Source organism: Nicotiana tabacum, chromosome 11, assembly GCF_000715075.1.
Source record: "Nicotiana tabacum cultivar K326 chromosome 11, ASM71507v2, whole genome shotgun sequence".
NCBI lineage: Eukaryota > Viridiplantae > Streptophyta > Magnoliopsida > Solanales > Solanaceae > Nicotiana > Nicotiana tabacum.
Window position 1 is genome coordinate 89,873,672 of NC_134090.1, and position 14,284 is coordinate 89,887,955.

Here is a 14,284-nt window from a genome sequence, read left to right on the forward strand (position 1 = left end):
CTTGAGCTACTAATATGGATTTGTTTCTCACAACCTTTCCATCTTCGTTGAGCTTATTTCTAAAAACCATTTTGTTCCAATTACAGTAGCATCTGCAGGCTTAGGTAGCAATTCCCACACTTGGTGTTTATCAAATTGATCCAGTTCTTCCTGTATTGCTTGTACCCAGCTTGAGTCTTTTAGAGCTTCTTCTATCTTCTTCGATTCAATCTGAGAGGTCAGTGCTATATTTGCCTTTTTCTTGAGGGCTCCCCTGGCTTTCATTCCTTCACTTGGATCTCCTATGATAAACTTTTGAGGATATTCTGGTTCACTTCTCCATTCATTTGGACGTGTTACACTCGTATGAGTAGTTAACTTCTTCTGTGATTCTGGTTGACTGTTGTCAGGCTCATTAGTTGAATCTGTGACACTGTCTAGCCTGTTTGTCGACTCTTGAGGTTTTCTTGATTGAGGTGTTTCTTGATTGAGATCTTCATCACCTGCAATAATTCCTTTCTCAGCTGTAGTGTTATTTTCATCAAATATAACATGTACTGATTCTTCTAAAGATAGAATGCATTTATTATAAACTCCAAAAGATCCACTATTTATGGAATAACCTAGAAAAATACCTTCATCACTTCTTGGATCAAATTTTCCAAGATTGTTCTTGCCATTATTGTGGATGAAACACTTGCTGCCAAACGGATGGAAATAACCTATGTTGGGTCGTCTTTCTATAGTTCATATGGAGTTTTCTTCAAGATAGGTCTTATGAGACATCTATTGAAAATGTGGCAAGTTGTGTTTACTACTTCTGCCTAAAAGTGATTTGGCAAGGAATACTCTAGTATCATAGTTCTCGCCATATCTTGCAGAGTTCTATTTTTCCCCTCAATTACTCCATTCTGTTGGGGGGATCTTGGAGATGAGAAGTTATGGGTGTATCCTTGATCATTGCAGAAGTCTTCAAATGCTCTACTTTCAAACTCTCCTCCATGATCGCTTTGAATGGTTGTAATAAGATACCCCTTTTCTCTTTCAACTCTTTTATAGAAGATCTCAAGGTTTTTCAAAGCTTCATCTTTGTAAGATAGAAAAACCACCCATGTAAAGTGTAGTAGTCATCAACAATAACAAAAGCATATTGTTTTCCTCCTATGCTAGCAGTTCTAGTGGGTCCAAACAAATTCATATGAAGCAATTGTAAAGGCTTTGATGTAGACACAACGACTTTGTTTTTTAAAGAGTTTCTGGTTTGTTTATCAATCTAACATGCATCACATACATGATTTCTAGAAAAATTAAGTTTAGGTAGACCAATAAGTAAATCATGCCTGGAGATTTTTTCTAAGAAGCATGCTTGCATGACCAAGTTTCTTATGACATAACCATGGATCATCAAATATGGATGCTAAGCAAATGTGACCATCTAAATTTTCAAAACCATCAAGAATATAAACATTTCCATACCTTTTTCCTGGGAGGATTATTTTACATGTCTCATCTTCAATAGCACAACCTATTTTCTTGAACTTTACTTTGTACTCCGAATCACATAGCTGACTTATACTTAGAAGATTGTAGTTAAGTCTATATACAAGATAAACTTCAATAATATCAAAGTTGATACCGAATGGAACTGTGCCAATGCCGACTATCTTCCCTTTTGAGTCATCTCCAAATTTAACACTTCCTCCATTTATCTTTTTAACTTCTTTGAACAGGTTTTTGCCACCTGTCATGTGATTGGAACACGCACTATCTAAGTACCATTTTCCTTTGCGGCTCTTCCTATGGTGTTCCTACAAAACATAATTATCACTTTCTTTTAGGTACCCAAGCTTGCTTGGGTCCTTGTTGGTTAGTTTAACTAAGAACAGGGTTGTTTTTGGGTTTCCAAATCTACCCTAAAATGTTAGATTTACGAAATCGTCAGAAGGAATATTTATGTCCACTTTTGTTATAGTAGTGACACATAGGGGGCGATCCATTCTTAGATCTTCCACTTGTATTAGTACTAGTGGACTCTGTTCTAGTAGGTCCTTATCCAGTTGACTTGTAAGTCGCCTAGTTAGACTTGACAAAACTATGACTGGTGGATTTGCGCATGCCATTGAGTTGCATTTGCAATTCCTGAACTTCATCTTGAAGTACCTCCTTTTCGATTTCACATACTTCAAGCTTGAGTTCCCAGTCTTTATTTTCCCTGTTGTGTCTCCTTAGTTCATTCATTATTTTTTTTTAGATACTTTTAGAGTAAGGTCAAGAATATCCTGCAATTCATTACATCTTTCATAATTATAAGATCTTACCTCACTTGTTTCACCTCGTGCCATGAAACAATTCTCATTGGCATCTTCGCATTCGTCGTCTGATGCATCTTTATCTGTCCAGCAGCCTGAGAGTTTGTTTATGTCATTTTACCGGATTATCATGAAGCATAGATTTGCTATCTCTTCATGTTCCGAATTGTCTTCATCACTCCAGCTTCCAAATGATTTGTTCTTGTTGAATCGTCTAGAAACCTTTTTTTAAGATCTGGGCATTTATCTTGCACATACCCATATCTTCCACACTCATAGCATTTTCCATCATTTTTGTCTTGCTCATTATATTTCCTGGTTTGCCTGGGTGGTATCCTACCTATTCTTGTGTTTCTGTATCTTCTCATCAAACCATCTATTTTCCTTGATATGACAATCTCTGAGCTTCGGGTCGTCATTAATATCATTTTCTGTCCTTTCAGTTGTAGCCTTGAAGGCAATTGTTTTATTCTTTTCTTCTTGGCTTGTTTTATTGGGGTGAGTTTTCTCGAAAGCTATAAGATCTCCTTGAAGCTCATCACAAGAAAGTTTATTAAAATCTTGTGATTCGATTGCAACTACTTTTGTCTGCCAAGTGGTAGGTAGACTCCTTAGAATTTTTCAAACTTGATCACCACTTCAGTATGGTTTACCAAAAGCTTTTAGATCGCTAATGATTTTACTGAAGCTCACAAAAATTTCTTCAATGGATTCGCCTTCTTTCCTATGGAAAAGTTCGCAGTCATGAACCAACATGTTGATGGGAGTTTCTTTCACTTTATTGGTTCCTTCATAAGTAACTTCTAGTTTATCCCACATTTCTTTAGTTGTATCACAACTACAAATTTTTTCATATTCCTCTCCACTTATAGCATTATAGAGCAACTTTCTTGCTTTAGCATTGACTTGAACAACTGCCATTTGCTTGTCTGTGTACTCATCTATATCTTCTGGATCAGTAGGTGGTTGAGCAGTTGTTGGTAGTGGATAGTTTTCCTTTTTGATAACTCGCCAAACTTTGATGTCATAGGACTTTGCATATATTTCCATACGCACTGTCTAGTGATAGAAGTGTTTTCCATTGAAATATGATGGCCTAACTTGCGATGTTCCTTCTTGAAAGAGTGCTCCAACAATCACTTGATTTGCCATGATCTTTTCTCACAAGTTGTTAAGCAAAAAGTATGAGACTAGCTCTGATACCAATTGAAAGTACAAGAGGGGGGCGGGGTGAATGGCTTAGTAAATAACTTTTGTAACTAGTTGACTAGTATAGAAATTAGTCAACTAGCAATAATAATTGGGTAATAGTAAATGCAAAAATAAAATGCAAGAAATAAAGACACAATTTTTTTTATACTGGTTCGGATTCAGTGTGAGTCCTAGTCCAGTCCCCTTGGGTTGCAAGGGTGTTCTCTTTCAGTGATCGATAAATCTTGAGTACAAAATGGATTATGTAGCTTTACACCAACAACTTAATCTCTATGTCTCTTCTCTTTTCTTGATACAATGCCTCACTATTGTTTATCTCTTTTTCTTCTTTCACTAATTACACTGTAGATCTAAAAGAACTACAATGCTTATTTGGAGTAGAACAAAAAGAGTGAAGATGGTTCGTTCAAAGTATATTCTTTTCACGTCTGGAACATCTGTATATATACTTTCCATGAGGCCTTCAAGAATATTGAGAGATTTCAAAGTAAAGGGAGTTGATCCTTGAAAGGAATCATAAATTGATTCTTTCCAAGAATAAAGTCAAGTTCCCGTTGATCTTCCTTGATTTAAGGTTTTGATGAGCTTTCCATTCGCTAGGCATAGCTTTGTGATACTTGAGGCATATCCGCGAGATCCCTTGATTTCTTGCTTCATTGATTTTCAGTGATCTCGTTTCCCTTTGATTTGGGGCCTACCAGTAATAGCATCCGTCAATCTCTGATTGATTATTCTTACTTGATCTCTGCTGCTTCTTCCTTGTTGATCATTGATTCTTTTCCTTGTTAGCTTCCGTCAATCTCTAATTGACAATTCTTGCCGGATCTTCACTGCTTATTCCTTTTTCATCACTAATCATTGATTAGTTTCCTTGATCTATTCCTGACTGGTATTGCTTCTTGAATTCCTTTAATTTATTCCTTGTGATCTTACACCAAATGTAATATATTATTTTTCATCATTGAAGCTTATAACTAGAACCTCCCTTATTCCATTGTAGCAATATCAACAATCATATGTAAATATAAATATATATTGCACGCAACCCGATCCCACCATATAACAAAATCAATATCATAATTCACCCTTATTCCACTGTATCAATCCACCCTTATTTCACATGTTGTGGCGTGCAACCCGATCCTACCATATCATTAGAAGTTCATCCTTGTTTCACCATCAATTCATCCTTATTTCACATGTTGTAGAGTGCAACCCGATCTCACCATATTAGTACAAGTTCACCCTTATTTCATTATATCAATCCACCATTATTTCACCTATTGCGGCGTGCAACCCGATCCCACCATATCCGTATCAAATATTCAATGAATACTATCAAATCAATAACTCACATCACAAGAACCTCTACGATTGATGGATATGAAGCTAAATCAGAAAGGAACCCTCGTACCAACTTGGGAATTCTCGTATGTAATATTACACGGCAAGACAAGTCCGGTAAATAAAAATTAAAAGGTGCAAGTAAGTCAATTAAAGCAAACAGTAGCGAGTCATGAAAACATGAAAATGTCTAACATTTTTAACATGGGATACAATGATTTACAAGTAGCAAATAAAGCATGGGAGGCATTTAAAGCATATAATAGTTAAGGCATGGAATGAAATTGTCACGCCCCAAACCTGGGGAGGTGTAGCTGGCACCCAGTGCCATACTGGCCCGAGCAAAACACTCTACAACGTTTTATTTCTTTGTAACTATCATGGGCCAACATGGCCACAACTCGTAATGTATAACTATAAGTGGAAAAACACTGTATTACTGAATCATTTTTCTTAAAACCTGAATATATATGGGCTATCAAGGCCTCAGATATGCTATACAAAATGAACCTCCGTCTACAAAGCCTCTAAGATTACTTAACATAAAATAGGACAGGGTACCGGCCTACCCATTAGTCTGTAGCAAAACTCTGACACGATGACTCATAGGCTTGGTTGTACTCCGAATGAGGTGGAGACTTACCGATGCTTCGCTGAATGTCAATCTCACCTACTATGAGGGGTCGTTAAACTGATTATCTATACCTGTAGACATGAATGCAGCGTCCCCAACAAAAGGACGTCAGTACGAATAATGTACTTAATATGTAAGGCAGAACTGAAACATAACGGTAAGTCAACATTAATTAAGGACATATGAGAATCAACCTGAATATCTGCATTGCCACCGTTTCTGCATACTTACTATATTTACACATATAACGTTTCTCTTTGAGACTATTTCTATTATCCATATCATATGATGCATGACTTCCAAACTGATCAGTGGTAACTACCCGACCGGCCGTCGTACGATGGCAAATGTATGACTGCCCAACCGGTGGTAAATATTGATACATAACTGCCCAACCAGTGGTAATTGCCCGACCGACTGTAACCCGGTGGTAAATCCATGTCTTCCCAATCGGCTGTAGCAAGGTGGTAAATGTAAAATTGCCCAACCAGCCGTAGCTCGGTGGTAAATGCATATGCGTGAAGATGCATGTATTACTATATTATGAACATCAACATCTTTATAATATACTTTAATATGGAACTAGATACGTACTTAGACATGCTTGAATATCACTTTACGAGAATGAATAACATAGACATCCTTAACTGTTAAGAGTAGAACCATTTATGGTATAGCATTATGTTTACGTATCATTACTTGGATCATGCCAAAAGAAGGAAGGATTAGCCTTAACATACTTGCCAAATTTCTACTTGTACATGCGAACAATCTCCTCAATCTTGCAACGGATGGTCCATGTCTTTCGCATGCCTTTCACCAACCCAGCAAAGCACAAACGTTTTCTATATGTCAATGCATGTCAATCTCCAATCTTAATCTACAATTGTATTGCCAGCTGCTCAACAATTCCCAAGTATGTATCACATAAATAATGTATTTCCTTTTCTTGACCCTTTTTTTACCAACCTTACCCCTATGCAATCCTTGACATTGAGGTATGTAAGAATATTCAATTTTTTTTGGATGAACCAATTATATTTTAAAACATGCGCCTATATTCTATTCTAAGTTGAAGAAATTGTTTCACACGGAGAAATATCTATCAATTAGCTAAACAGCCTTTCTAAATTATCAAGGATTTATTTTCACTGAAGTGTAAGGGTTGATAGCTCCTATAATATTTAAGATGCACTATCAAAATATTACATGATCACCCATTTTTGGTCAAACAGCACAAGCTTGCATAAGATATTCACATGTTTGTAGGTATTCCACAACTTCCACCATAGTCCCTGGAAATGCTCATTTTATCCACTCCCTTAAGCCAAGATTTTCATTGAACCAATTATATTTTAAAACATGCGCCTATATTCTATTGTAAGTTGAAGAAATTGTTTCACCCGGAGAAATATCTATCAATTAGCTAAACTGCCTTTCTAAATTATCAAGGATTTATTTTCACTGAAATGTAAGGGTTGATAGCTCCTATAATATTTAAGATGCACTATCAAAATATTACATGATCACCCATTTTTGGTCAAACAGCACAAGCTTGCATAAGATATTCACATGTTTGTAGGTATTCCACAACTTCCACCATAGTCCCTGAAAATGCTCATTTTACTCACTCCCTTAAGCCAAGATTTTCATTGAATATCTCTTCATATGTTGGCCTTCGTTTTGCCAGAACCTCCATCAACATGATGCCATAGATGTAAACATCACCACTAGTAGACACTATTCCCTCTAAGACATATTCTGGTGCAATATAACCAAGAGTGCCTCATGTCTCGGTATGAGCCATGGACTTGCTTACAACCAAAATTTTGGAGATGCCAAAACCACTAACATATGCCACCATTTCTTCATCGAAAGAACGTTGGCTGGCTTTTGGTCACAATGTACTATGGGGATGTGATAACCATGATGTAGATATTCAACTGCCAAAGCCACATCATGCATAATGGTGACTCTTTGAAGAAGGTTCAAGTGGTGATCTTCTTTGTAAAACCAATTCTTAATGTGACACATGTAAGAAAATGACTAAGGAGTCATTTTTTTGTTCTAAAAGGGGGCTGTCACGTGAGGGTGGGGTGAAGATTTGTTAATCTTTATCTACTTATAAGGCAATTAGGTAGTGTGATGTTACCCGGTAATTAACCAATTACCCGCATAATTAAGAATTTTCTCAAATTAATTAAAATTCCACTTATTTTTAATATACTTTATACACCGTACTAACATGGTCATGGGGTACCTTATGTGGTACTACTCCATAAATACCGTGTATTATAATTATGACTCGGATCGTATTTTATCTTAAATCGACAACCTTCAATGAAACTTATTTTTTTCAACTCGTTTACCCTCTCATCTTTGCGACTTTACTCATCACTTGTTGTAAATATCATAAATACTTATAACCAAAAAAAATAGTCTTGTCCTCATCTTAAAATACTACTATTACAATCTTAAAGTAATAAATTGTGGTGCCATGTAAAATTAATACTTATACTATTATTTTGTTAAAACATCCATCTTCTCAAGACAATATTAAAGCATCCTTTAAGAATTTCTTCCTCTACTTTGATTTAATTTTAAACTTATTGACATCCGAATAATTCATAATCTGGGTAGTCTCACAACCTACCTTTACCTTCACAATCAAAGAACAAACTCCAAACTTAGCTCTCGTCTTAAATCATGCCAACTTAAACCAAGACAAGCAACAAATAGAAGGAATATCAAATATCAATTAAAAGAACACAACGAAACATCAAACTTTTGGATCTCTTCTAATACTCTCATTGTTCAAAGACTTAAAAGGCTAATGTCATTTGGCTTTTGTTCAAAACAACAATACATAGTACACAAAGAAAAGTGATATTGTGCAAAATTGAATCTTTACATGACTATACCAAGAAAAGCAATACTCTTCATCAATGCTAAATTGAATATATCCCTTTTATTACATGTGATCAAATGTCAACTTCATTATAACTCTTTTCTATTCTTAAAACAGTCAAAAGGTAAATGTTATACTCACATGCCAATTTTAAAAGAAAAACACTGTCAAAATCATCATAACAATTAAGACATACTCTATAAAATATGAACATCCAATTTGGTTTAAAGATTAGTACTCAGTTACAACTTTTATTTTTGCTAATCTCGTACAAAGAGTACAAATTCTCGTATGCTTAATTCTTAAAATGATAAAAAGATAACCCTCTTTTTTTTTGTGAGAAAATAATTTCTATCTTTACAATAAATAAAATCTCATAAAATTCCTCATATTATGTATATAATTTAAAATATATTCAAAGTAGTATTATTAATAACTATATAAAATTATATTCTTCAAACTTTTTACAAAAATGTTCCACTCAATATAAATACCATATCAAAATGTATCTAACGGTATCAAGGATGTTGAATTTACGGGGTTTTATGATGACAAATCCTCTGTATAAAGGTACGGGATGTAACCCCCCCCCCCCCTTTAGAAACATTCATCCTCGAATGTTAACTCATTGAGATTTTCAAAATTTTTCCTAGGGTCTTCTCTGTATAGTAAACTAAAATCCAACCTCTATCTGAACTCTGGACTATTCACAACCTTTTGTAATTGAGTATCTCGTATCTTCTTCACTTTTACCTTACTTACCTTTCAATCATGCATCGTATCTTCTATTTCTTCTATAACTTCCCTTCCACATAAGTAGAATTTATCTTTTGTTCCTTAAAGCTCTACTATGATACCTACATCTCTGGTTGATACAAAATCCGGCAGAAGCTTCATACTGACTTCATATGACTCAGCTCTATGGCACGATGTGGAAACAAAATAAGGGTAACATTTCCTAAATGCCCTATAGCCTCTCAATTATAAGTGTGGCGCGCAACACACCCATAAGTGAGAATCTACTAGGCACGGCTTTGTAGACTCCGTAGGACACGACCCACTCTGATACCACTTTGTGACGCCCCGAACCTGGGGAGGCGTAGCTGGCACCCGGTGCCATACTAGCCCGAGCTAACCACTCTAAAATGTTTTTTTTCTTTGTAACTATCATGGGCCAACATGGCAACAACTCGTAATGTATAACTATAAGTGGAAAAACACTGTATTACTGAATCATTTTTCTTAAAACCTGAATACATATGGGCCGTCAAGGACTCAAACATTCAATACAAAATGAATCTTCGTCTACAAAGCCTCTAAGATTACCTAACATAAAATAGGACAGGGTACCGGCCTACCCATTAGTCTGTAGCAAAACTCTGACACGATGACTCATAGGCTCGGCTGCACTCCGAATGAGGTGGAGACTTACCGATCCTTCGTTAAATGCCAATCTCACCTACTATGAGGGCTCGTTAAACTGATTATCTATACCTACAGGCATGAATGCAACGTCCCCTATAAAATGACGTCAGTACGAATAATGTACTTAGTATGTAAGGCAGAACTAAAACATAACAGTAAGTCAACATTAATTAAGGACATATGAGAATCAACCTGAATTTCTGAATTGCCACCGTATCTGCATACTTACTATACTTACAAATATAACGCTTCTCTTTGAGAATATTTCTATTATCCATATCGTATGATGCATGACTGCCCAACTGATCAGTGGTAACTGCCTAACCGGCCATCGCGCGGTGGTAAATGTATGACTGCCCAACCAGTGGTAAATATTGATACATAATTGCCCAACCGGTGGTAACTGCCCGACCGACCGTAGCCCGGTGGTAAATCCATGTCTGCCCAACCGGTCGTAGCACAGTGGTAAATGTATAACTGCCCAACTGACCATAGCTCGGTGGTAAATACATATGCGTGAAGATGCATGTATTACTATATTATTAACATAGACATCTTTATCATATACTTTAATATGGAACTAGATACGTACTTAGACATGTTTGAATATCACTTTACGAGAATGAATAACATAGACATCCTTAACTGCTAAGTGTAGAACCATTTATGGTATAACATTATATTTACGTATCGTTACTTGGATCATGCCAAAAGAAGGAAAGATTAGCCTTGGCATACCTTTGCCGCCAAATTTCTACTTGTACATGTGAACAATCTCCTCAATCTTGCAACGGATGGTCCATATCTTTCGCATGCCTTTCACCAACCCATCAAAGCACAAACATTTTCTATGTGTCAATGCATGTCAATCTCCAATCTTAATCTACAGATGTATTACCAGCTGCTCAGCAGTTCCCAAGTATGTATCAAATAGATTATGTATTTCCTTTTCTTAACCCTTTTTTTACCAACCTTACCCCCATGCAATCCTTGACAGTGAGGTAGGTAAGAATATTCAGTTTTTTTTAGGATGCACCTATTATATTTTAAAACATGCGCCTATATTTTATTCTAAGTTAAAGAAATTGTTTCACCCGGTGCAATATCCATCAATTACCTAAACTACCTTTCTAAAGTATCAAGGATTTATTTTCACGGAAATGTAAGGGTTGATAGCTCCTATACTGTTTAATACGCACTATCAAAATATTACATGATCACCCATTTTTTATCAAACTGCACAAGTTTGCATAAGATATTCACAAGTTTGTAGGTATTCCACAACTTCCATCATAGTCCCTGAAAATGCTCATTTTATCCACTCCCTTAAGCCAAGATTTTCATTGAATATCTCTTCATCTGTTGGCCTTCCTTTTGCTAGAACCTCCATCAACATGATGCCATAGCTGTAAACATCACCACTAGTAGACACTATTCCTTTCGAGCCATATTCTGGTGCAATATAACCAAGAGTGCCTCATGTCTCGGTATAAGCCATGGACTTGCTTACAACCAAAATTTTGGAGATGCCAAAATCACTAACATATGCCACCATTTCTTCATCGAAAGAACGTTGGCTGGCTTTCGGTCACAATATACTATAGGGATGTGATAACCATGATGTAGATATTCAACTGCCAAAGCCACATCATGCATAATGGTGACTCTTTGAAGAAGGTTCAAGTGACGATCTTCTTTGTAAAACCAATTCTTAACGAGTAAAATTATTTAAGAAAAGTAATTGATTAAACACTTTGTGCAAAGTAGGCAATTAGGGGTGAATACATAAAAGTTATTTAAGGATAGGGTTTTTGAAATACATGATTTGTATAAATAAGGTAAGGAAATCAATTGACAGCTAGTAAATCAACAGTCAGGGATTTTGTATGAATGAACCAAGTCAAAAAGATAGGAAATGTTTTTAACTTAAGGGAAATCAGCAAACAATGGAAAGGGAATCAGTCAGACCATATTCAGAAGGAAGTATGCACTAGTCACAAATTTAAAATCCACTTTAAAGGGATGTCTATCATATATATGGAGCATACGAACATGTTAAGCATGAAAGAAATGATTGCCATGTCACTGTAACATTAGTAGAAAAATTCAGAGTAGAAGGATTTAGTAAAAAGGTCAGAATCATATGAAAACAAAGAATTGGTCTGAAAGAGTTGGGGGTTTTAAAAAAAGACACCTAGTTCAGGCAAATCGTAAAATCAAACTTCGCGGAACCCCCAATTCTAGGGTTTCCACCTTGAATCAAGTACAGAGATGAGAAGGCAAGTAGTCGAAATAGGCTCAGAGGTTTCAGAACTGAAACCTCTTGCATGCTTCTTTCATCAATAGAAACTCATGAGAAAACATGATAGCAAAGTAACATGCAAACACAGTAGAAGGATTCAAAGAACATAATGGAAAATACTGATAAGAACAGTAGAAGAAGCATGCTTAAGAGGTTTTATAGAAGAAGCTTAAACAAGGCTCAATAGAAGGAAAATAAGGAAACTTAAAAATTTAGCAGGAAAATACAGTACGAGAAACATGCTGGAACATAGTAGAAGACAAAAATGTAAGAACACAGTAGAAAAGCATATGAGAGCATAGTATGGAAAACATGGTAGAAGAACATACAAGCATGGAGTATATAAAACTCAATAAAAAACATACAAGAACGGAGTGTAAAAACTCCATAGGAGAACATACAAGAACAGAGTGTAAAATCTTAGTAGAAGAACATACAAGAACGGAGTGTAAAAACTGAATAAAAGAACATACAAGAATGGGGTGTAAAAACTCAATAGAAGAAAATATAAGGTAGAAGAAAACATAAGAACACAGTAGAGGCAAATAAACACAAAAGACAAAGGAGAGAAAGTCAGAGAAACACTTAATCATTTTCAGAAAACCCTAGATCGGAAACGAAGCGGTTTTGAAAGTAATTTTTGAAAGAAAAGTTAGGGAAATCGTTTGAAAAATCAAGGAGAGCACAGATACACAACGGATCTAAAGAAATCAGAGAAAACCTCGAAGGGTTAGGGTTTCAGAAGAACCCTATAAGTGAGATAGGCTTTGAAAGGTCACCGATCTGAGTCGGAGAGGTCGAAATCAAGCTCAAACCACCATGGTAGGTCGGAGCAAGGCCGGAGATGACCGTGGAACCTCGAGTTGGTAGAGGTCTGGGTGCAAACCTTCAAGGTCAGGCCTCGAATCTTCAGGTATCAGGTGTGTGAGAGCAAGAGGAGGTGAGTATAAGACTCTCACAGCGTGAGAAGCCATAGATTCTGGTGGGATTCAAGGTGGAGGTGGTGGTAAGAGGCGGTTAGGGTTTTTGGGAATGTTCGAGAGAGCTTGAGAGAGTTTGAGAGTCCAGAGGCGGCTGGTTAGGTGAAATGATTTAGGGTTAAGGGGTGTTGGTGGATTAAAAAAGGAAATGAGGGATTGTGATCGTTGATCATTTTGATCAACGGCCTGGATTTAATGAGGGGTTGGGCTGGTTAAACTTAATTGGATCAGGGGCGGGTAGTCTAGGAATTATGCTGGTCCATTTGAAATTGAAATTGGGGTTAATTTGGGGGGGTTGATTTTGGCTAAAATCGAAATAGTTAGGGCTAGTATTTAAATAGCCACTTTTTCCCTTTTTATTTTATAAAAATAGTAAAATAATTTCTGGAAAAAAATTAAAGGTACTAAATTAATTAATAATACACAAATATTAAATTTAAAATACTGAGATCAATTTTGTAATTATAAACACAATTAAATCTTAAAATAGGCTAAAATTGCAATTATGTGCTATTTAATTTTAAAAATACTCAATAAATTTGTAAAAAATGTGCAAAAATTACCTTAGATATATTTTGGTATATGTATGAGAATAAAATAAAGGAGTTACCAAAAAATGATAATTTGGGAAATAATTATTTTTTTCTGATAAAATAAGGCGATAAATTGATTTAAAAATATTTTAATAATTGGAAAAATAATGAAACACTTGGACATGCTTATATATTCATACATATATTATTTTGAAAGTATTTTACATATGAAAAATATATAGGAAAAAATTGGGTATCAACAACTGCCCCTCTTTACCCGGGAAGGATGAAAGAGTTGTCGGGTAAAGATATGATGGCCAATTTTGACCGAACAAAATGGTTTGAAAAGGTTGACCGTGCCTTGGTTCTTGAGCTGCCTACATATCCCTAGTCTTACAGGAATTAGGCCATATGTAGTTCAGGATCCGTCGGCGGAGTATGCCGATGGAGGTTTTCCAAGAACGGACGCAATGTTTAGGTTGGGCTGGATGGTTAAGGCCTAATGGGGTTGCGGAAACTGGAGCGGGATCGCTCCTACTGAGATGGCCATTGCTCGCCAGTTTACCTGCAAATAAATAATGTATTGTGCAAAAATTTAAACATGATGCAAGTTCCCATCGGACCATGAATGTTGTCTTCGGACCGTTAGGATGACGTC